General features: G+C 34.5%; 1 protein-coding gene across 5 annotated transcripts in view; it reads left to right on the top strand.

Moving 5' to 3' along the window:
• Marchf1 (membrane associated ring-CH-type finger 1) overlaps positions 1–25668 on the top strand; it is a 1027787-nt gene that overhangs the window by 209079 nt on the left and 793040 nt on the right. For 3 of the 5 annotated variants that reach the window (XM_087216904.1, XM_087216913.1, XM_087216900.1), the window contains one exon: positions 17831–17914. The exons of the other annotated variants lie outside the window; for them this stretch is intronic. The gene's annotated coding sequence lies outside the window, so the exon portion shown is untranslated. The remainder of the gene's footprint in view (positions 1–17830; positions 17915–25668) is intronic. 5 annotated transcript variants of the gene reach the window in all.

The raw sequence follows: 25668 nt of genomic DNA, 5'->3' as shown, positions 1-25668 counted from the left end.
CTTCCCTTTGGACCTTTTCTTCCTGTTTCATATTATCTATTATACATTTGATCCTTATTTACATTTTCAGTTTCTCAAGAAATCAACCAATAACAAATGCTGGTGGGGCTGTGGGGAGAGAGGAACCCTTCTCCACTGTTGGTGGGAGTAGAGACTCGTGCAACCACTGTGGAAATCAGTGTGGAGATACCTCAAAGAACTAGGGCTGGAGCTTCCATTTGACCCAATTATTTCGCTGCTGGGTATCTTCGCAAAAGAGAACCTTCTTTATAGGTTGCCTTTGTTGAGATCATAACTCCACTTTTTTTTTCTCTAAACAGTTGGATTATAATTGATTTTAATTTTCTTTTTTGTTTATGCAGCTATTTTATTTTTATTAGTACAGATTTGCAGTACATACTGATTACATTTCTCAGGGGGAGTTGATACACCTACACAACATAGCTTAACTGCTTTTTCATCCCCTTTCCTTGTCACTTTTTTGTTTGTTTGTTTGAGTCAGGATCTCACTATGTAGTGCAGACTGGCCTTGATCTCCCTATGTAGTCCAGGCTGGCCTTGAACTCGCAATGATCCTCCTGCTGGGATTACAGGTGTGCACCACCACCACACAGGGCCATCCTCTCCACTTTCTTAAGCAGAGTGTAGTAGTCTATATACAGTTTTATTTACCTTTCTGTAACAATATATCCTAGAAACTTGTCCACAGGTGTAGACGGGTATTTTTCTTTTTTTCTTTATACCTGAATAGCACTCCTTTGTCTTTATGTACCATTCAATTACCCCTCTAATGAATAGACTCCTCAACAAAAGATTTTATTCAACTTTCATCTTTCCCCTCAATTTGACAATAAAGAAATGATTTTCAGAGTTGTTTTAATTTTTTTTCATTATCAATGCTCAAGATTAGTTAAGCATCTTTTTATATGTTCAATGATCATCTTCATTTTTCTTTCCCAAAATTTTCTTGTCATATGTCTTTTCCTATATCCAATTCACTTTATCTGATTGTTGACTTCCCCCTTCTGTTTAGAAAAGGTATTTAAATTTTAATAATATTATTATGAGGTTGAAAATATGATTTGTAATTTGAAGAAATTTTTATGACTTTTCATTTTTTTTCATAGTTTCTGTATGTATGATTCGAAATTTTTTTAGTCCAAATTATTAATTATTTTCCTGCTGCATCATGATTTTCAGTATAGTTAGAAGAACTTTTCCCCAGCCCTATCTTGTAGAAGAATTTGGCCATGTTTTCTTCTACTATCTGAATGATTTCATTTTAAAATTTAAATATTTGATCTATTTAAAGTCTATCATAGTGTACAATGTGAGGAACAGATTCAGTTTTGTATTCTATATTTTTATTCAGTCATTTCAGTACCACTTATTAAAATATTTTCCACTTATTAAAATAATTTAAATCAGTGATTTAAGCTGTAGCCCTTATCACATAATAAATTTTCACACAGGATTAGTTCTATTTCTATATTTTCCAATTCTGTTCCACAGTTCTGCTGGCTTACTCAAGGTCTAATGCTACACTGTGTTAATTAAATAATTCAGAGAGGAAGGGGCTTCCAGGACACTGTACCACCACTCCCAGTGCAGAGGAAAGGGCTTCCAGGCTGCCTTATCACTGCTCCCAGTACAGAAGAAGAGGCTTCCAGGCCACCATACCACTGTTCCCAGTGTAGAGGAGGTGAGCTGCCTGGGTGCCAACAGCACACACACCTCCTGTCCCCCCCCCCCCAGTAAAAATGAGAACACACATAAAGAAGCCTCAAAACCATACTTCCAGATCACCTACAGCAACCCCAAAGGGAGATGAGATGGAACATACTGATACTCAACCACCTGGACTCTCTGAACTGGCAACAAAAGAGGATCTGGAAGAAATGAAATCAGAAATAATTTCTCAGAACAGCAGAGATTGTGCCCATAGTGCAAGACATGATTAATAAATCTAGACAGGACACAGATAGAAAAATAGAGGAGCTGAGGAATGTGATGGAATCCCAACATAGGAAAGAAATGGAATCCATAAAACAGATAGAAACAGATTTCCAGGAGATTAAAAACTCCATTGAAATTCTATGCAGCAGAATGAACCAATGTGAGGACAGAATTTTAGATATAGAAGATAAGATTGCAATTAGTGAACAGGAAAAGAAAAACTGCTTTAAAATTGTAAAGGAGCATGAGAAATCAGACGATGCAAAGGAGAATAACATAAGATTAATTGGAGTCAACGAAGAAACAGGAGAGAGTGCAGATGACATAAAAAAATGTTCACAGAAGTGATGGCAGAAAACTTCCCAAGCAGGGGAAAAGAACTTGACATATGGATAAGTGAGGCATATAGGACCCCAAATAGCCTTGATCAAAAAAATCTACACATAGGCATATAATTGTTAAGAAACCAGAAACCCAACAGAAGAACATAGTCCTAAAAGCAGTTAGAGAAAAGAAACAAATCACATACAATGGAAAGCCCATCAGAATCGCAGCAGACTTCTCAACACAAACACTCAAGGCAAGAAGAGCTTGCAATGATGTATCCTAAGCTCTAAAGAAAAACAGCCTCCAACCCAGGTTGATGTATCCTGCAAAACTATCTTTCAAAATTGATAGAGAAATAAGATATTTCCATGACAATGAGCATTTTAGGAACTACATGAATACCAAACCAACACTGAAAAAAATTTTAGACAATATCCTAGGAACAGACAATGAGGATCACAAGCCCAGGAAGCAAAGCAGAATGAACCCATTGAGTACAACAAGAAATTAAATGTAAAGGGGGAGAATCCAACAAAAAGAAAATGTCATGACAATGATAAGTCAATATGTATCAGTTATAACCATCAATGTTAATGGTCTCAATTTACCAGTCAAAAGAAATAGACTGGCAGAATGGGTCAAGAAGCAAAATCCAACAATATGCTGTATACAAGAAACACACAATTCAAAATGAAACTCAGACTGAAAGTTAAAGGGTGGAAAAAAAATACTCCATGTGACTGGAACCCAAAAAAAGGCAGGAGTAGCTATCCTCTTGGCAGATCAAGTAGATTTCAAACCAACACTGATTAAGAGAGACAGAGAAGGACACTACATCCTTGTAAAGGGAACAATCCAGGAGGAAGAGATGACAATCATAAATATCTATGCATGAAACACTAGTGTGCCCAAATATATAAAACAAATACTAATGAACATGAAAAATAATATATGCACTAATACAATAGTAGTGGGGGACCTCAATACCCCATTGTCACAAATAGATAGATCAACTAGACAAAAAATAAATAATGAAATACTCGAACTCAATTGAACTCTTGAACAATTGAACTTAACAGATGTTTACAGAGTGTTCCACCCCACAAAATCAGAATACATATTCTTTTCAGCTGGGCATGTGTCATTCTCCAAAATAGACCATGTACTCACTCATACAACATGTTTAAGTAAGGGCAAAGGAATTGAAGTTATCCCCTGTATATTATCAGACCATAGTGTAATGAAATTGGAGATCAATAGCAGAATAAACTGAAAAAATTTCATAAATATATGGAAATTGAACAACACACTTCTGAATATCCAGTGGGTCACAGAGGAAACTAAAGAAGAAATCAGACAGTTCCTACAATTAAATGACAATGACAATACAACATATCAGAATCTGTGATACACACTGAAAAGCAGTCTTATGAGAGAAATTCATAGCAGTGAACACTCATATTAGGAAAACAGAGCGAGCCCAATTAAACAACCTGATGCTGAACCTCAAGCTTTTAGAAAAAGAAGAGCAGGACAAACCCAAAGCTCATGCAAGGGCAGAAATGATAAAGATCAGAGCAGAAATCAGTGCAATGAAGACTAAGAGAATGATACATAAAATCAATGAAGCCAAGAGTTGTTTCTGTGAAAGAATAAACAAAATTGACAGACCCTTAGCCAACCTTATCAGAAAAAAGAAAGAAAAGCCCCAAATCCATGCAATTAGAAATGAAAAGGGTGAAATTATAACGAACCCAGCAGAAATCCAGAGGATTATCAATACCTACTTCAAGAAGCTATATGCCAATAAGATGGACAACACAGAAGAAATGGACAGATTCCTAGATACATATGAATTACCAAAGTTGAACAAAGAAGACCTAAAAATTCTAAACAAACCAACATCAATCAATAAAATTGAAAACATAATTAAAAACTTACCAACTAAGAAAAGCCCAGGTCCTGATGGCTTCTCTGCTGAATTCTACAAGACATTTAGAGAGGAACTACTGCCACTACTGTTTAAAGTGTTCAATGAAATTGAAAGGGAAGCAATACTCCCAAATTCATTCCTGGAAGCAAGCATCACCTTGATGCTTGAAAGCAGGAAAAGACCCAACTGAAAAAGAGAGCTATAAGTCAATTTCACTAGTGAACATAGATTCAAAAATCTTTAATAAGATACTGGCAAATAGAATGCAGGAGATCATCAAGAAGATCATACACCCTGACCAAGTGGGTTTCATCCCAGGGACGCAGGGATGATTCAACATATGCAAATCAATCAATGTAATTCACTATATCAATAGAGCCAAGGACAAAAACCATATGATCATCTCAAAAGGCGCAGAAAAAGCATTTGACAAAATCCAACATGCATTTATAATACAACTCTACAAAAAATTGGAATAGATGGTCTCTACTTCAATCTGATAAAAGCTACCTATGAAAAACCAATAGCCAATGTCATACTAAATGGTCAAAACCTGAAATCCTTCACACTAAAATCAGAAATAAGACAAGGATGTCCACTATCACCACTCCTGTTCAATATAGTTTGGAAACATTAGCCATAGCAATTAGACAAGAGAAAAAACAAAAGGAATAAACATAGGAAATGAAGAAATCAAATTTTCATTAATTGTAGATGACATGATACTGTATATAGAAAACTCCAAGAACTCCACCAAAAGTCTTCTAGACTTAATAACCAAATTCAGTAAAGTATTTAGATACAAGGTCAACACACAAAAATCAGTGTGTTGATTACAACACTCTCTACATGAACAATGGTCTCACTGAGACAGAAATAGGGCAAAGAATTCCTTTCACAATAGCTTCCTAAAAACTGAAATACCTAGGAATAAACCTAACAAAAGAAATCAAGGACCTCTTCTCCAAAAAATATAGTATTCTGTAAAGAGAGATTGAAGACGGTAGCAGAAAATGGAAAGACATCCCTTGCTCCTGGGTAAGAAGGATCAACATAGTGAAAATGACCATGCTTCCAAAACTGCTATATAGAGTCAATGGTATCTCAATTTACATTCCAGCACCATACTTCACATACCTTGAGAAATCATTTCAAAAATTCATTTGGAACAAGAACAGACCCAGAACAGCAAAAGCAATTCTAGGCAACATGGGAGGCGGTATCACAACCCCCAACTTGAAACTAAACTACAAAGATACTGTGATAAAAACAGCATGGTACTGGCAAAGAAACAGACCTGAGGACCAGTGGAACAGATTAGAAGATGCTGAAACAACACCAGACACACTCAGCCATCTCATCTTTGATAAAGGAGTCAAACACCCTCACTGGAGGACAGATAGCCTCTTTAATAAATGGTGCTGGAAAAATTGGGTTTCAACTTGTCAAAGATTAAAACTAGACCTATGTCTCTCACCATGCACTAAACTAAAATTGAAATGGATTAAAGATCTAAATATTAAAGTAGAAACCCCGAATCTGCTGGAACAGACGTTAGGTAGAACTCTTGAAGACATTCTTTTAGGAAAGGATTTTATGGACAAAACCTCAGTTGCCCATGTACTAGCACAAGCAATCAACAAGTGGGATCTCTTCTTTTTAAAAAGCTTCTGCACAGCAAGAGAAACCACCAGCAGTGTGAAGAGACAACCCACAATGTGGAAAAATTTTTTTACCTGCTGTTCCTCTGAGAAAGGTCTACTATCTAGACTCTGTAAAGAACTTAAAAAAATCAGACCTCCCAAATTTAAAGACCCAATCCAAAAATGAGTATCTGAAATGAACGGGCATTTATCAGACAAAGAAGCAGAAAGAGCAAAAAAAAATATTAAAAAATGTTCAACATCAATGTTCATTGGAGCGATGCAAATCAAAACAATGCTGAGATTCCATCTCACTACAAAAAGAATGGCTGCTATCATGAAATCAACCAATAACAAATGCTAGTGGGGCTGTGGGGAAAGAGGAACCCTGTTCCACTGCTGGTGGGAGTGTAGACTGGTGCAACCACTGTGGAAATCAGTATGGAGATACCTCAAAGAACTAGGACTGGAAGTCCTATTTGACCCAGCTATTCTCCTGCTTGGTATCTTCCCCAAAGAATTCAAAGAATCATACCACAGTGATGTATGTTCACCCATGTTAACAGTGGCACAGTTTGTAATAGCTAAAACTTGAAAGCAGCACAATTGCCCATCAACTGGAGACTGGATAAAGAAAATGTGGGGTTTTTAAAAAAATAAAATGGATTACTACTCAGCCATAAAAAATGAGAAATTAGAAACATTTATGGCTAAATGGATGCACATTGAGGCGATACTCTTAAATAAAATAAATATGACACAGATGTGTAAATACCGAATAATTTCTCTAGTGTGAGTAACTGCAAGTGTAAATAAGGACTGAAAGGTATAATAATTAATATGAAATAAGAAGCAAAGGACCAAAGGGGAAGGAGAAGTGGGAGGGGTAGGGGAAAGGAAAGAAGGGAATGGAATTAATATGAGAAAATGAAAAACTGGAAATAAAGTCTTTGTAAATAGGGAGGGATGGAGGGGTTGAAGGGAGGGCAGGGGAAGGAGGAAAAATAAAAACCAAAAGAGATTATGTAAAGGTACAAATTTCCAATGATGAATGTCATTACATTGTGTACCTAAAAGGTACCAATAAAACAAAATTTAAAAAAATTAAATAATCCGTATCATATGTGTTAATATCCAGCACAGCAAAACACTTCCTTACACCTATTTCTTTTATTTTTATTTTTTTACTGCCTATTCTTGTTGTTTTCTTTATCGATAAACCTTTTATTAAACTGGTCTACCAGAAGAATTAAAAATAGAATTGATGGTAGTTTACTATAAACCTTTTTATGTTTCTAAGCTACATTAGTTAAACTGTTTGCTATTGAATCTACACCCAAAAATCCAGCAGTATGGTATAATCATAGGCAGCAATAATTTCCCTGTCTCAAAATCCAATGGTCATTTCTCAGTCCTTATTTACCTTGACACATTGATAATCCTTGACACAGTGTAAATTTTCCTCCTCTTGGAAGTCTCTAGAACACCCTTCTGTCAGTTTTTTTCTATCAACAGGCAGCTTCTTCTCATTCTTTTCTTTTTGTTTCTTCTTAACTTTTAGACTTCTACACTAGGGAATCCTCAGTATTCCGACTTTTCATTTGTATCTAATCTCATGCCTTTAGTTAAGTGTTTATGTCTCTGTGGTGATGAGTCTCAAATTTATATCTCCTGCTCAGACTCTCCATCAATTTCTCCATCAATTTCATCTGACTCTTCTCACTATGTCCCTGCTGATAGTCTACATCTCTGCTCAGATTTCTGTTAAGGAGTTCAAAATCAGCATCTCAAATGTTCCATTCTCTCTTCTTCTGATTTCATGAGAAAAAGCTCTCTTCTTTCAATTTTTGGGGTCAATAATGTTGTTGGACACATCATTATTTTTTCCACAGGTAACATGATGTACAAGTCACCACCGTTTTGTTCTGGAAAACGTAGTAGCCTCGTAACTGTTTTCCCTGCCTTCACTCTTGGCTTGTTTACTGTATTCTCAAACAGTAGTTGTCTTGTTACAAAGATAGAGTCAGATCATGGTACTACTTTGCTCAAAATTCTATTCTCCTGAATTAGTAAAAATAAAGTCCTTACAGTGTCCCAAAGGTTCTACAACATCTTGTCTACTTATTTCTCTGACTTCATGTCCTACTACTCTCACCCTTACTCACTCTGCTTCAGCTGCTTGTGCCCTGAAATGAACTTTGTCCACATATGTACAACATATGTGCATTGTTTGTCCCTACATCCTTCAGCTCTTTCTCAGATATCATAATCTGTATTAAGAACTTCTCACACTGGACTACTTATAATTACAACCATATCCTCATTCCTTGGGCCTTCCTACCCATCTCCCTTGCTTTGTTTCTACCTGTGGCATGGCCATTTGACACCCTATTAATTTTGCTAAAATATTTTATTCATTTCCTGGTATATCTCTTTTCAAGAATGTAACTTTCAAGGGCAAGGTCTTTTTTCAACCATTATAATTCCAGCATTATATATATATATATAACATTGCCAGCTACTGTTCATGGAATACTCATCCAGTGAATGAACAAATGAAACAGTGCATATATCCTTAACATTATTTAATGCATTGAATCTGTGAAGCAGTAAATGATTATACTAATCACTAAATTATTAATTTATCTATTAAATGGATTTCATGATGGTTCTTTTTTCCTTAAAACAATAATTTTGTTTTTTTTTTTTGAGACTAGGTCTTGCTGTGTAGTCCAGACTGGCCTTGAACTCACTATGTAATTTAAGCTGGCCTTGAACTTGAACTGATACTCCTGTTTCAGCCTCCTGAGCACTGGGATTACCATGTGTACCACCACACCTTGTGTACCACCACACGTTGTGTACCTACATTTTTAACTTTTAAGATTTTTTTCTTTATTTTAATTAGAGAGGAAGAAAAAAGTCAAATAACAATTCAATGTGCCAATGCAACTTAATTTATAAAAATGTTAGCAAATAAATAGATTATTAAACTCTAAAACCCATGATTTACTGTGATATTTTTCAAGGAAATACAAATTAAGCAAATGCTTTTCTAAGGAAATTAATTAATCTGTAAGTGACCTTTAGTATCTTCCATTTTAACAGCCTTATTTTTCCATATAAGTAATTGGAGATCTCAAAAACAGAGCCACTAACATTTTCTAGGAGCAATGTAATGCATGAATCTAGTTTAATGGTGAGATCTATAAATCAGCAGTTTAGAAATGTTTTCCATAATATATATTCTAAAACAAAAATTAAAACACATGAATTTGGAAATATGAGTTGTTTATTAGGTATATAGAATGGTTTATTTAAAATGAAAAAGGAACTATTTGACTCAATTGATAATTATAAGAGCTCATACTGCATCTCGGTTGCCTGATGAAATGGCTTCTTCAAAGTTCCTGTTCCAATCTGATGTAGGTTCTGACATTTGCTTTGAAAAGTAAAGCCCACAAGGCCAATTTATGTACAGGTAAGTCAGATGGCCACAAAGCTTGTATGGTCTGAAGACCAGTGAAAAAGCTCCTCTTCCCCATTCCATGCCACACATATTTTTCTTCCCTAACTGCTTCAATTGTTTAAATTTTCACTTTTGAGCTTTCCTTTAAGGTGTTGAATTAAAGATACCTAGTAATATGTAAGTCTTCCTCAGGTAAGGTCATATTCATAAGTTTTTCTACCAGGATGAAGGATCTGGAGAAGTTGGAACACAGGAAAAAGTCACTTCTAATGGTGAAAAGGAAAGATAGAGAATGTGAAACCTGCTTGCCTTGATATTGGCACTTCTCAGTGATGGAGAAAGCAGTTACCAGCTGCTATGGGGTTCTGGAAGAAAGAGGGTGCATAGGTGAAGTTTGATCAGATTTAGACCTTGCCTCTCATAGTTTAGCTAAAGAGCAAATCAAGCAAATGTGCAGCATGAGATGGTTCTATAGATCCTTATAGAATTCCCCAAATGGAGGAGGTGGTACGTCCAGGGAAAGAATAACATAGTTAAGCCTCCTGTAAACAGCATGCCTGAGTTATTGCAAGCCACCTTGGCTCATTCTGTTAGTGAGAGAGATGAAAATGGAAAAACACAATATTAAATACCATAGGCCAAGGACCAATCCATCAGGCAGTTGACAAGCTGATTTTCAATTATTTAAATTTTAATGTTGTGCATGGTGGAATTATCAAGCTAAACAGAAAAAAAATGGTTATCTTTCAGGCAAATGCTAATGTTCTGAAGGCTTCTCATAAGGATATGCATAAAGGTGAAGAGAGGTTAATAAATTGCTTCATGAAAAGAACATCCTTTAAGCTAGAATGTGCCCACCAAAGGATCACATCATCTCTCAAATGTATGAATTTGCCTGAATTCAAGAGTGTATCCCAATTAGAGCAGCTGTCAGTTTTTGCATGCCTTAAAGCCACGGCATATGTAAGCATGTGAGGAAAATTCTTACATCTAAAGAAAAGAGCTCATTATTTCAATTTAACAGCATAAAAGATGCTGAGAGAAACTTTGTTATGGTTTGGGCACCCTCAGAAGAGAAGGAAGGGTGCAGAAGAGGGTCACTGCCAGGTGGTTGGTGTGCTGTGCTGCTTGGACCTTTGGATACTTGAGTTGGCCATTCCACAAGGTTAGAGCTTTTCTGGTGGATCTCATCTGTGCCGGCTTGGTGATGGTACTCTGCAAGAATTAATATTATGTTTAGTAGTTGTTTAAAATTTACCCATTTTATTTCAGTAATAAGATGATTTTGATACTTCTCAGGTAATTAAATAGAATATATTCATTAGAGTCACTTGAGGTCTTTTTTCAATAATTCAGTATTAGAAGAACACTTTGATATACTCATTTCATAAAAACATTTGTAAAGAGAAAGTGTAAAAAGCAACTGAGAAATTAAAATTGTCTTAGGATGTGTTTGTACTACCATGGTTTTCTTTCTAGTATTTTTAATCTATCATTGATTTTACCTGTGACTTACACAAGTTGACAGATATTTAATGGACTATAAATTGTGAAATTCATGAAACAAGAATAATTCCCTTAGTAGTTTGGAATTTACCTAGTGTGACTGCTACATAATTGCCAGGATTTCAAACTACATTAATGAAATTCTTTTACCAATAAGAAACCATACAGTTTTATTTTATTGTAACAGCTTATATCTTTTGAATATGAAACAGATTCTTATAAAACATTCCTTGCATATATGGTAGCAAGGTGAGGACTTGATGAATATATTAACTCCTCCAGAGTCCTACTGTCTTATATTCTAATAAAGTAACTGGTCTATCACTTTGTCCTTAAATAGTTATTACCAGTATGCCATTATTTGAACCCAACCAGCAAACTTATCAAGGCTCATTTTAAATAACTAATAAGTTCTGGTTTTCAGACAATTTTTATGATATATATCAATGGAGTCAGTGAGGTTCTAGCATTAAGTAACTTACTAATGTCACAAACACAGTAAACGGTGAAACCAAGACTCAAGCTCTGACATTTGGACTTCTTATATTTCTCTGTCACATTTATCTCAGAAAACAAGAGGATATAAATATTTAAATATACCATCCAGGTTGTTTATGAGTTCAACCATAAAAGGCAAGGATTTCCAAAATAGTGTCTCCAGATAGCATCATCAGGATGCATATATTGAAAATGAGACATTTAATACATAGTATGAGCATGTTTAGCATCTGAGAATCACCTCAGTTGTGTGTTAATACATATTAGAAATGCACTCTTGTTCTTTCCAACAGTTTCCTTCCAGATGACATGACTGAATTTCATGTAGTGTGCTTTATGTTCAGAACATTTTTTTGCAGTGTTTTCAGAGGAAAAAGTTTTTAGGCAAGGTTGACATATTCTGTGTCTTCCCAATGCCAACATAAACTTTTAAAATTAGCCCATTGAATTGATTTTTGTTTATACAATGTTAAGAACAAAAGCTTAAATTTTTCTCCAAACTGGCCAATGTTTTTAAGCAAAATTAATTTGATTAACTTGTTTCTGTGACAATTTATATGAAATAAAAAATTCAAGGAAATATATTATAACATTTGAGACTCTTTTCAATGGGTCTGTTAAGGAGGACTTCTTGAGAGGTGTCACATTTGAACTAAGACCTGAATAAAGTGAAGGAGAAGATACCCCAGGAAAGAAGACTCCGGGTAGGGAAAGTGTCCATTGTAAGGCTCTGAGTTAGGAGACTACTTGGCTGAAGAATGAGTACCCCTAGGCCAGTGTGGCTGGCATTAGAAGTCAGAGTGAGAGCAGGAAGAGGTATTGATGGCGTGGTAGCCAGGGCCAGGTTAAATAATGGTAGAACTTTGTAAATTTAGTGTAAAGAATGATCACCTTGAATGTCTTACTGTGGGTTCTCTGAGGGGAAAAATACTTCAATAGAAGAGAAATATTCAGGATGTTATCTAATTCAAGAAGTTGAAATGAAACTTTCAAAATTAAGATTTCTAAAGCTAAGCTATTTCTCCAGCTTCCTCTTGCTGAGAGAAAAACTTACACCCCCAGCCCTGATGCCAAGAAGTTTCAACAGCACCAGACTTTCAACAGTTTTCTGGGTGGTGGGCTAAAGTCTGACTGAATCTACAAATGCGTATTTCCAGGCTTTTGTCCTACCTGTCCTAGAGATAAAATGCTTTTGTGATTTAGAGGAGAATGGCCTACCTGCCTTCCCAATTTGGCCAGATTGTGAATAAACTCATTTTTCTACTTTGATGGGGTTTTTAAGGACTTTTGATGGTGGGCAGTTGAACACATGCAGATAGTCACGTCCCAGATTCAGGCTCCTGGCCAGGTCTCTGGTGACATCATGACCATGTTTTAAGTGAAGATAGCTCAGAACAGGGTGACAACAGAATATAGGACAAGAAGTAGTAGGATTTATGTTAAACTTGCTTTAACAGAATTTTTTAATAGACTTGATATGAAATGTGATAGAAAGTGAAACAATGAGATGAATGTATATAAACGATGGCGTGATTTACTGAAGTGAGGAAGTCTGAGCAGAAGTGTTGGCCTGAGATTGGTTTGAAAAGCTTTTTGCCTTTGCATATATTAATCTGAAGCACATGCAAGAAGTTGAATCTGATGTGAAATTTTAAAGTCCTCACGAGTTAAGTTAGAGACAAGCTATCTTGCATAGACCCTTGGGGTACTCAGTATTTAAAAGTTAAGAAGAAAATGTATTGATGGATAACTTTTGAGATAGAGAATGGTCACACATGAGAAATATTAGGGAGGTATGGGGTCCAGAAGCCAATGATCAACTGAAGCATTTCAACAAAGAAGTAATTGATTACTTCAAATGTTCTCAAGAAATCTAATAAGATGACTGAAATTAAATATTGGCAGAAGTAATATGGAGGTCATCGATTAACTTGACAAAGATTGTTTTAGGATGGAATGAATTCCTGATTGTACTTAATTCTAGACACAACCAAGGAGTGTAAAAGTAGAATTCAAGAATGTGAAGTTTGTCTTAAAGGGGATCAGGAAAATAAGACCGTAGCCTCAGACAACAAAATTTTAAGACAGAAAAAGCAATAGTGCATTCATATGTTGACAATGAGATCTAGTAAATAGAAAAATAGTAATGCAGATTAGAGTGAAGATACTTGAAGAGGCAAAGCCCTTGGGCAAAAAAGAGAAATATATTTGATGGTAAAAATGGAGTTAACAACTTGGCAGACACAAGTGTATTGTAAAGATTGTATATTATATGAGGCTGAAGAAGCTGTCTAATAACAGCCTTCATCTACATGTGGAGAGTTGGCAAGAGTATTGAGAATTTCCAGTGAGAATTAAAGGTAGGACATGAGACTTGAATTACCAGCATGACTCATATTAGTCAAATCTTGGAAGCAGCCTATATGTCCATTAACAGATGAATGGATAAAGAAAAGTTGATATTTTTACACAATGAAGTACTGCTCTGCCATAAAGAAAGATAAACTTGAGTCATTTGTAGGAAAGTAGATGCACTTTGAGACCACAATGTTAAGTGGAAAAATCAGACACATGAGCTTAAATATCACATGGTTTCTTTTATATGAGCCATTCAAATTATAAAGACCAAAATAAAAGACAGATAATAGAAACTAGGGAAATAAATCTTTCTCAAATGGAAAGAGGATCAACAGATGGATGGTGGGAAGGAGAAAAGGAAAAGGGGATGAAACAAGGAATTAATGTGTGTTTATAATCTACCAACTCCATACAAGAAATGTAAGGATTAAAAAATAAATGTAATAAGGTTGCAGCAGTGATGAGAGTGCACCGAGACTGAAATGGTTTAGAATGAAAAGACCAACCTTAAACTTGAGATTGATTTGGGCAAACATCAGTGTACAAGAAAGTCCAATGTAGGAGGTGAAGAGTTTGGTAGTGTGGTCTTAGTAGGAATTATATTTAAGCTTGGACAAATAGCCATGTTAGTTTCTAAAGTAATTTTCTGATTTGGAGAAGGATAGTTATCATACATGGATAGATGCTACAGACATTTCTTGTATATAAAGAGATTATCTGATATTGTACTTGTTGACAGGATTCTAACAAAGTCAGTTGGGGTTTAGATGTCAATTCATGCAAAGAACATGAAATGGTAATTATAGAAACAGAGACAAAACTCATGTGTTCCTATCCGAATCTGCAAAGAGAAAAAGGGAAGATGAGAGAAGTTTGCAGCAAAATAGAGATGCAGATTCAGAATTTTTCCCAGATCACTGGGTTTGGAACTGAATGTAGTGTATTTTGTTCAGACCAGGAATTCTGACTAGGTAGAGTTCCCAGCATATTCCTTCTTCTAGTCAGGATCAATATCCATGTGGGATTGAGCCTGTAAAGAAAAGGCAAAGATAGTGGGAGATAAATAGATCAAAAGAATGTAAGATTGAAAATAGATTTTTGAGGAAGTTTACAGATTTAGTAAGAGTTCAAAACTATCTCTTTGAAGTAAAAAAAAAATGAATGGTTCTTCTAAAGTTAACAAAAAAGTCTAATGTTTTCTGGATAAAAACAGAATTATAGCATTTGGTCCATAAATTTGATGTTATGTTTACATTCAGCTAAGATTTAAAATAGAAAAAAAAACAGATGACCTTCATTTCATGACAATTGAAAGGATGCACATCCATCTAAAAGGATAACTTTAATTTTGGTTGAACTGAATGAAAGCACAAACTGATCATGTGTGTCCTTGGTAAAGGACATGGGTAACAGAGGTTACAGTATCAGGAAGCACAATTTGACGATCAGTAAGGAAAGCCAGTAAAGTTTCTCTCCCTCCCTCCCTCCCTCCCTCCCTTCCTTCCTTCCTTCCTGCCTTCCTTCTTTCCTTCCTTTCCCAATCATCCATAAAAGTAGAGGATTTGACACTGAATTATAACTAAGCAAAGGAAGTTCTGTGAGAGTGGAGATAAAGTTGTATAGAAACTTTATTCCTGATGGTCAAGCTCAAAACAATGTCAGAACTTGGCTTTTCTTTATTAAGTGGGTAATTAACATGCACATTATGAAACAGCTCTCAAATATCAAGTATCTTAAATGAGTTTTGTGCAAATGTTGGCGCTCATTCAATTTGTGTTTGAGTCCTGTGGGTACTACTTTATACTCCTGATTTCAGGACAGCCTGATGCTGTAGATGCCCCACTTGGTGTGATACCATCTGTGGAGCCATACTGCCCAGCCAAGGAAGATGTTGGGCTCTGGTGCAGCTATACAGTTTGCCTTTATTTACCCTTTGGAGTCAACTCTCATTGATGCCACTTGCATACTACTGTTTACACTTTGTCAATAAGTTTAGCATTGAATGATGAGCTCCCCACAAGAATTTGAGGATAAATTTAAACTTAGTATTTTATAAACTCTTAGGTCAATATCATGATGTTGATTCAAATATTGAAATTTTTTTCTGAGAAGGTTTCCTTATTATTCTATGGCAGGGAATAAAAACTGATTTAAAAATATATCTCTCCCCCCATATCTGTCACATAGATTTTTTTCCTTTCTGATTTGCTACATAGAATACCTAATTCATAATTTGGCAGTATTGAACACAAATCTTACTAAGATTGCTACTTTAAAATATTCAACTATAAACTTTTCCCAACATAATTTTCTTACAGATTAATGATGACTACTTTCCAAAATAAGGAAAAATATTATTTATCTAAAGTATTGAACATCTACAGGGAAGTTAGAAACAAATGCTGAGGAAAATTATATTAACTATTCTTATTGCAAAATGATAGTGATGTGAGGTAATTCGTATTTTTATTAGCTAGATTTATCGGCTTCACAGTATCATATTGTACACAATAAATACATAAAATTTTCTCTATCCTTTAAAAATAGACAAATGAATACATCTGATAAAAGCAAATAATTTTGACAAAAATATAGCATCTAAAAAGAGGTATTCATATTTTAAATTGTAAAGAACCACAAGTAAAAGTTATTTTGATTATATTTTAGTGTATGCTACAGTTTGGATTACAATCCCACATACACAACTTAGATGAGGAAAGATTTATTTTGGCTCATGGTTTCAGAGCTTCCAGTCCATGGTTGGCTGGCTCCAAGGCAGAGCATCATGGTGAAAAGACATGGTAGAGGAAAGCTGCTCACCTAAAGGAATCCAGAAAGCACAGTGAGAAGGAAAAGAACCAGAAGGAAGAGGGAGGGCACAGCCCTCTGTGACCTCCTTCCTCCAAATGGGCCCTGCCTCCTAATAGACTATCAGCTGTGAAGTCATCAATAGATTAACATTGATGAGGTTAGTGTTTTCATGATTCAATCATCTCTTGAGGTCCCATCTCTGAATATTTTAGCACTGGCTATCAAACCCTAAATATAAAAGTCTTTGGGGGACACTTCATACTTAAGCTAATAATTCATATGCTATAGGCTTTATCCCCAGCATGGTGGTGGTGTAGTCCTCTTTTAAAAGGAATCTAAGGCATAAGTTGACCTAGCTATTTTACAAGATATACACACACACGTATAATTTATACTTTTTGGACTCCTGGGAATCTATTAGTGGATAATGCTCATTAATTTTCTTTTACAAAGGGTATTTACATTAGGAGATAATCTCTAGGTAGTGAATTCAAATATTTCAGTACTAAATGATACATTGAAGAGTCATATGTTACTCTTCATATTTTATTTAAAATAGGGTGGTTTTTTTGTACATTACTGAGTATTTAAAACACAATACAACCTGACTAATTATGGCTATATGTCATGGTGGCAAGCATGTTGCGAAACAAGCTGTCCACTTCATGGCCAGGAAGGGAAAAAGTAGAATACATGTGTGTATATATACATATATATGTATAAATATATAAAATTTAATGTATTACTTAATTTTGAAGAAAAATGTTTATCGTTCTATTCATTCATCATTGTCGTCGTAGTAGATATTTCTTCTAATCAGTAAATGAGGATTTCAAAAATTCACCATCTTGTAAAATGGCTATCAGTTAAGAGTTATAATTCTTTTTTTTTTTCGGTACTGGTATCAAACTTGGGACCTTGTGCTTTCGAGGCAGGCGGTGGAATCACTGAACTAAATCCCTGGCCCAAGTGTTATAATTCTATGAACAGTAAACCCTAGACTACTACGAGCCATTTAACCTTTCTGAGCCTTAGTTGTTTTTTTTTAAATTTAGGCATGATAATGTATAAACAATTTTGGAAGTCCTTTTGAGCTCAGTATACTAAAATTATCAAGCCAGGTCTAAGATTTTTATGAAAAAAATCTATAACAAAGTTATTATAATATTATGTCAATTGTGTTATGAATAGCTCTAAGTGATAAAGTGTAGATATTCATGTGCTAAAATTTGTTTAATGGTTGGTGTGCTAACTACTAAAAACATTAGTACTATATTTTTTTCTTAAGGGGATTTAGTTTTTAAAATGACCTTTCTTTTAAATCCATAGGTGAAATCGTTTGCTGCAGAGGGAGAACTGAAAGAAATATTCTTGCTCAGGATGCTTAACTGAAGGATCAAATCCATAATCTAGGTATCAGAACACACACGCAATATATATATAACATATAATTAATATATAATTATATAATATTATAATATAACAATAATATAATATATGACATTATATATCATATATCACATATATCAGATATATATATATATATATATGAACATATTTTAAATACTAACATTTCTGTTTTAGAGATGAGGAAAATAAGAGAGAAGTGTAGTGCATATTTTAAGGATCTACAAGCAATGTAGATGGATCAGCTCCCTAACTGCCCAGTATGTCCATGGGCTCTGTGTAGTCCTGTGTGGAGAAGGTGCAGGAACAGGAAATTCATTGTGTCTCTTAGGCAGGAGAGTCAAGTGTAAATCTGAAGTGGTCCCTACAGTTGCTCATCAATGATGGTCGTTTCATTCACTTATTCTCCGTGATGCGCCTGGAGGGTTTAAAGGCAAGAAATCAAAGATTAGATACTACCTGCTTTGAGGACTGCTTCTTCTAGAATAAAAACACAAATATTTTCTTGAAGGGTCAGATTTACATTACGCAAAAACACATTTTTCTTGGTTTCTACAAAGGACACTAGTTGGGTGTGAGGACACTACCTCATACCCAAAGCCCCTTATTTCTCCAGCTTCCTGGACTCCTCCTGAGAGCCCTTTTCAGTTACAGTTTAGAGTCCCCTTCCTACCTCTTTATATTTCTAGCCAAGAACACAGGTGTCCCTTTAGGGTCTTGTTAATTTAGGCACTTCAGCTTTGTTCTGAGGCTGAATGGAGCTTTTTTGCTTACTCTTTCCTGATAGGGAAGGAAACAGGTTGGTTCCTTCTCAAGAGTCAGTAGATGTATTGTTCTAGTTCAGTCTCTCCTCCTCCCTTACCAAGTATTGCTGCTGCATTTCTCACAAGTTACAGAAAACCATGACTGCTAGTCAAGTGGAAAGTCAATTTTCTTTCAAAGATGTAGTATCCTGTGAAGCAAGCTTACTTATACTATTAATGTGACTAGGCTGTCCTATTTTAGAATGAATAATTTCGACCTCCTTGTTCAGAGGAATATTTGATAAATTAGAGGCTTCTTATATTACAAGGACCAATTTATAGGTATGAGTAAGTCTCAAACATGTAGTATGGCATGAGCTATTCCCATGTAGTTTCCTGTGATTACCTGCTTTCTGAAGGCTGACATTGAAGCTGTATTCAGTTTATCCTGGTGATCTATGTATGCAAGTATAGATAGATAGATATGTACATAGTCACGAGCCAGGTAGTGGGACATTTTGTTATATGAGGGATTGCATCACCAATGGTGGTCTCATAAGATTATATTAGAACTGAAAAATTCTTACTACTTGTATTTTTACTATATTTTTTCTATGTTCTTATTACTTATCTTTTTACTGTATTTTTTCTATGTTTGGATATATTTAGATCCACAAAAAATTGCCATCGTGTTACGCTTGTCTCCAGTATTCAGTACAGTAACACACTGCATAAGTACGTAGTGTAGGAGCAATAGGTTGTGCTATGTAGCCTAGGTGTCTAGCAGTCTAGACCATCTGGGTATGTTCAAGTACAATGATATTTGGATAACAGTGAAATTGTCTAATGATGTATTTTTCAGAATTTACCCATCATGAGGCGAAATAGGACTGCATGTACATATATGTACATATATAATAGTTTTTACTCCTTCATGGTGCCTTTCATCTGATATTTGCTTTCATAACAGCTACTATGAAAGACTATCAACGATTTGTAAAACTTTGTATTTTCCTTTTCTTCTTGCACATACCTTTTAGTAACTAGGTGTGGGAAAGTGATTTCTGGGCAATAGATGTGAACAAAATAGTTCTGGGCGAAAGCATTTAAAAGCCAGTGCACCTTTTTTCATTAACTTACTACCTCTTGTCATGTTAAACTAGAAAGCCTTGGATTGTGGAGGTGACATTGTAAGGTGGCAGACACCTGCCCCTTGTTGATTCTGTGTCAGACATAAACAGTGAAAAATAAGCCTTTGTGATTTAAAGGGTGAGATTTTCAGTGTTTATAAAAACAACATAACCTAGTCTATTTTGACCATATAACAAACAAACAATATCTTCTAGTTTACTTTCTTCTCAAAGTTTACTTTCTTATCTTTATAACTTTGATTCCTTCTAATTTTATTCTGTTGAAAGTCTTTTTTTTTGCTAATGTCTTCATTGAAGCCACTTTTTTTATAAGTAAGAATTCTGCCACAAATATTATGCAAACGTGGTTTCTCTACTTTTCTGTGAATGTCCTAAATGGACATTTTGAACATAATGGCCAAATTTCTAGCGTTGCTATAGATATGTCGTAATGATTTACTTGAAAATATTTGAATGTACTATGGAAGAATACCTAGGTTAACCTCACAAGAATTTAGGTTAATATCCAAAATACATAAGGAGCTCGAGTCAACTAATGGCAAGAAAATAAATCCCTATTAAAAATAGGAAAAGGACATGAATAGATGTTTCTTAAAAGAAAATATACAAATGACCAAAAGATACATGAAAATGTATTCAACATCACTAATCATAAGGGCAATTAAAATTAAAATGACACTAAACAATAACCTTAAAAGTGTCTATGGCTACTACCAAGGGATGAAAGATAACCAAACCAAACCAAACCAAAACAAAAAGAAGACAAAGGAAGGGATCAAGAGATGAATGGAGGGAAGAGAAAGAGGATGATAAAAGGAATTAAAATGTATTATGTTCATGTAACAACTCTCCAAAAGAAATGTAAACATTATGACATTATGTATTACAAATATAAATATATATAATATAATATATATAAGAGAGATATATATATATATACACACATTACAAATATGTACTAATAAAGAAAGTGATCTAAAAAAAAGTATTGGGAAAAGTGTGGAGAAAAGGGACCCATGTATACTGCGGTAGGAATGTAAACTAGTACAGCCATTATAGAAAAATATATGGAGGTTCCTTGAAAAACTAAAAATAGAATTACTATAAAATCAAAAACTCTTACTTCAGGATATCAGTACATTAAAGAGATATCTGTATACTTACTGCAGCATTATGTATATTACTTAAATTAGGGAATCAACCATAAGTGACCCTCAATGGATTAAAGGGTAAAAAATATGAATGTGGTATATATGAAATGGAATACTATTGAACTTTAAAAATGAGGGAAATCTCCATTATTTTCAGTGATATGGATGAACATGGAGGGCGTTATGCTAAAAGAAATAAGCCAGGCAAAGAAAGAAAAATACTGTATGTTTTCACATGTAATTTGAACCTAAAACATGAATTCATGGAAGCAAAGAGGAGAATGGTGGTTACCAGATGCTGGGGATGGAAAGATGTCCACGACAGGACATAATGTTTCTATTAGATAAGAAAAATAAATATATGAAAAAATATTTTAGATTTCTTTATGTGGCAGCAAGTCCTAGGACAGTAGTGGCAAACCTATGGCACATGTGGTATTTGTTTTTCTTTTAAGACAAAAGATGTTAATGTGTGAGTTGTTTTTTCTAAGCTGAAACCTCAATATTCAGGCTTAATTGCAGTGTTGGCACTTTGGGATAAAGAAGCGGGTTTTGGGTTGCAATTTGGGCACTCTTCTCTAAAATTTTCACCATCACTGCCCTAGGAGGACAGTCTGGAATTTTGGATTTGTAAAGCATTTTGGAAACTTGGTAAGACCTGATATTTCCTTCTTCCCCTACAAATGGGTGATCACTGCCACTTCAGAAGGATTGGGCAAGCCTTACTGGTGGTGATGCATCCTTTTATAATGCTAGGAGCACCCACTTCCTCCTTTTTTTTCACTAACTGATCTCTTTGCAATAGTTTGGTTTTCTTGAGAACTTTTCTTTGGAACTCTGTATCTTATCTTTAAAAAGAAATATGAAAAGTCTATCTTTATCAATCATTTAAAAACAAACTATTATTTTGAATCTAAAATAAAGTTTTGCAGAAGATAACTGCAAAAAATACCAGAAAAATGAATCTTGAAAGGCTTTATGAATTTAGATGTATGTGTGAAGATAGAAATTTTGTCAAAGAAAGACTGTCATGGGAGATTACTCAATACCTTTACCTTGGAGACAATTTACCAAGTGTTAAGGTCAATTCAGGAGTAAATTTGCCTTATTTTTAAATGCAGGGGAACAGAAGTAAATGTAATGCTTCTTCTATCATAGTAGATACACACTAAGAATTTAAAATTTATGGCAAAATATTAAAAAAGAGTGCAGACATCTTTGGGGGAAAAACAACATATTAACAGTAGAATTACCTTCCAGCTAACAAGATCACATATTTATTCTTAAGACATTCTTTAACTGCAAGCCTCATGCAGTGCATTAATTACTATTAAGTACAAGTCATAAACTTCATTAATAACACTTATCAATGTCATAAATACTGCCACTTTAAATATTATAAGCTCCGGTACAATAAAATTGATAGATGCTTTTGGATAACTTAGGAAAATACCAACATGTATTCCTCTGAGTGCAAATAGAAATAGCAGAACAATATAGCATTGCTGAATTTGAGTTAGTCCTTTTCTTCTTTCTTTGACATACTTAGGCACCATAATATTTATTTAACTTAAATAGAATAATACGTACTTCTATGTATATTAGACATTAATGGAATTATATGTATGTCTGCATATTTGCTCAAATTTCTGAAGAATGTCAGGTCCCAACTTACCCCTTTACCCAACAAAGAGGATAATCAAGTTCAGCAGCCCTAAGCTTTTGTGGCGCTGTCCGTGGTACTGAATCCAGGATTTGTGACTGGACCACAGCCTCTCATGAATCCAACAAAACACTCTTTACTGCTGAGGATTTATGTGACCACAGGAATTTCAACTGCTTATCCAAGCAACTTCTATCAAATTCTTATCGATGGATAGAAAACTGAAACCTGTTAGTCAACCAAAATTTAATACCATGTTTCAGCCTTCCGTAGACTTTGGAAGTCATGAAACAGAACTTGTATTACTAAAGGACAGAGTAGATGCCTGTAAGTTGGAATAATTGTTTATTAATTTCTACACAGCAGTACCTAATGGATATTTACCTAGAAGATAAATAATCTGCTTGTGGTTAGAAAATACTAATAACTAGCACTTTTTCTGTGCTTGGCACTGTCAGATACTTCCAATATATCAAGTAATTCAACCATCACAAGAATCCCATAAAATCAACTTTATTACTCTCATTTTATAGATAAGGAAATTGAAATACACAGCTAGAAAGTGTGTAAACAGAATCCAAACGCAGGCAAACTGGCTTTGAAAGTGTGCTTTTAATTACTATAATATACTGCCTCCTCATGAGAAATCAAATTATATGCAGAGGGCATTTTGTAAGGACAGAGTAGAGAGAAATTATTGACATTATTAAATGCTTAGTAGCAATTGATTGTGATTGTTCACTGAACATGATAGAAATGTATTTGTCTCAGGAATCAGGGCAAGAATATTGGTCAAGGTATTCCCTTATTAATGCTTTTGGTTTTCACCAATAATTTTCAATTTGATTTGCTATTTATTTAATAAAGATACTAGTCTATAGTGATCAAGCAGGCTGATCACTATAGACTAGTTAGACTACTTGGGTTCTAAATACCACTTGAGATATCAATAGTTATATGACTTTCCCCAGTTGCTTTTCTTTTTTTTCACTTGACTTTTCTTATCCATAAAATGGGAAAGATAATAATGCCTATTGCACAAAGTTGTGCTCATTAGGTGATAATGAATGTAAAGGACTCAGTGCTATGCCAGGCACATAACACAATACATTGCATGATTATTGCATGATTTTATAGCATTAATTAGGATGTTGTTGGGTTCTTTATAAACTGTATTTTTGTCACAAAATAGTTTTTGGTCGAAGGACATTGTTTACATATTTAATTTTGTTTCTATGCATTTATTTTATGATTTAAATATAGAAATTTCCCATTCACAGTATGCATACTTTAAATTGAGTCTATAAGCTGAGTAAATTAGAAATAACCTAAATGACAAACATAGACATCTAGATAAGTAATGATTATCAGTGAATAAGTAATTTACATTATATGATTGGTTACAAAAGTAAGTACTATCAGCACAGATATGTATACTAAATCCATTAAAGTTAACAGAAAAATTAAGGATTCTTTGCACACATGGTTAGTTAATCATTATTGTGTAAATGAGACAATAACAAACCAGAAAAAATGGTCAGTTTGCCTCAGTGACATGGTCTGATATCTGACTATGTAAATACCTACCTGGTATTGAGTCAAGGATATATAAAAATGAGCACCTTTGGAAATATTACAATGGAACAAGTCCTAATAAATGTTACTTTATTAAAATATTAAAATAATGTCATTATTTTAGAATACATTAATAATTCTAATAAATTGTTCTATGTTAAACACTCAGACAACCTGTTAAGTTCTGGTATCAAAAAAGAAAACGGCTGGGCTTTGTGCTTGGTGGGTGACTGTAGTTTCAGCTATTCAGGAGGATGGGGAAGGAGGGTTACTTGAGCCTAGATTTTGAGGTAAGCCTGGGCAATATAGTGAGACTCTATCTTTAAAAAAAAAGGAAAGGCAAGGAAAATGCAAGCTAAAATTTCCATCCTTAAGAATATCATAGTGGGAGAGATAAAATCATGTCAATGCAGTATGAGGAAGTATGTACTAGAGGCCTGGAATTAAAATTAGGGAGGCATCAAGAAGTTTGCAAAGAGTAAATCATTTTCTGAACTTTTGGACTAGCATCTTATTGGAAAATATAGTTTAGTTTTTCAGGTGTAAGTTTAAATTTCAAGTCTGATTTCACATCTTAATTTTTGTACAAGTCCTTAAACTTCACTTCTATAGTTACAATAGGTATTAAATGAGATAATGCATATAAAATACTTAAACTCTAGACTATTGTTTTTTAATGAAATATTTCTTCTATAGAAAATGAAAGGGAATTTGCCATCAAAAGGTCAGTAAGCATGGATGAGTATCTTTCAGACAGGATGGAGATTACCTAAAGCAAAAGTGCAGAGAGAGACATGTCTAGGTGACATGTAAATGCATGTGAATGGCAATAGAGTAAGCTAGAAAATCAGAGTCTAGATTCTGTCTTTTAGAGGTGAACATTATTTTAATATACATGATGGAAGATTTGATTATAAATCTTTCTTGCCTAAGAAAACACATAATGACAAAGTAAATATGAAGTGAATCATGTTTTAAGTAAGCAGGCATTTGATTAATCAGAAAACCATAATTTAATACAACAATAGTAAGTAGGACTTTGATTTTTCCATGGAAAATGCTTATGTGTTTAAGTGTTTGTAGTTCATTTGGAATAACTCTCAGCTTGGAGACTACTATTAGTGATGATGGGAAATACTGAAGATTTTGCTCAGGAGAAAGGCATTGTTTGAATTTGAGAGCCGATACTCTGTGCACCTGTGAAGGATGTTTTGTAATGAAAGTAGGATAGAGGGGAAGAGTGTAGACATGAAATCAATTGCAGACTACTTCAATGGCTTGGAATAGTGTGTGTGTGTGTGTGTGTGTGTGTGTGTGTGCACGTGCGTTTGATTCTGTGTTTTGATAATAAAGAGAGGGCACAATCTATGAATTGTATAAAAGGACATTTTAGTAAAGAAAATATTTACTGAGATGTGAGTAGAACTAGCAAGGTATGTTAGAACTAGCAACAGTGGGAAACCATTACTTCTTTCAA

Source organism: Heterocephalus glaber, unplaced genomic scaffold, assembly GCF_053883595.1.
Source record: "Heterocephalus glaber isolate CG9 unplaced genomic scaffold, H.glaber_assembly_v1.0 deba00001460, whole genome shotgun sequence".
NCBI classification, from domain to species: domain Eukaryota; kingdom Metazoa; phylum Chordata; class Mammalia; order Rodentia; family Bathyergidae; genus Heterocephalus; species Heterocephalus glaber.
This window is presented reverse-complemented; position numbering and strand designations above follow the sequence as displayed.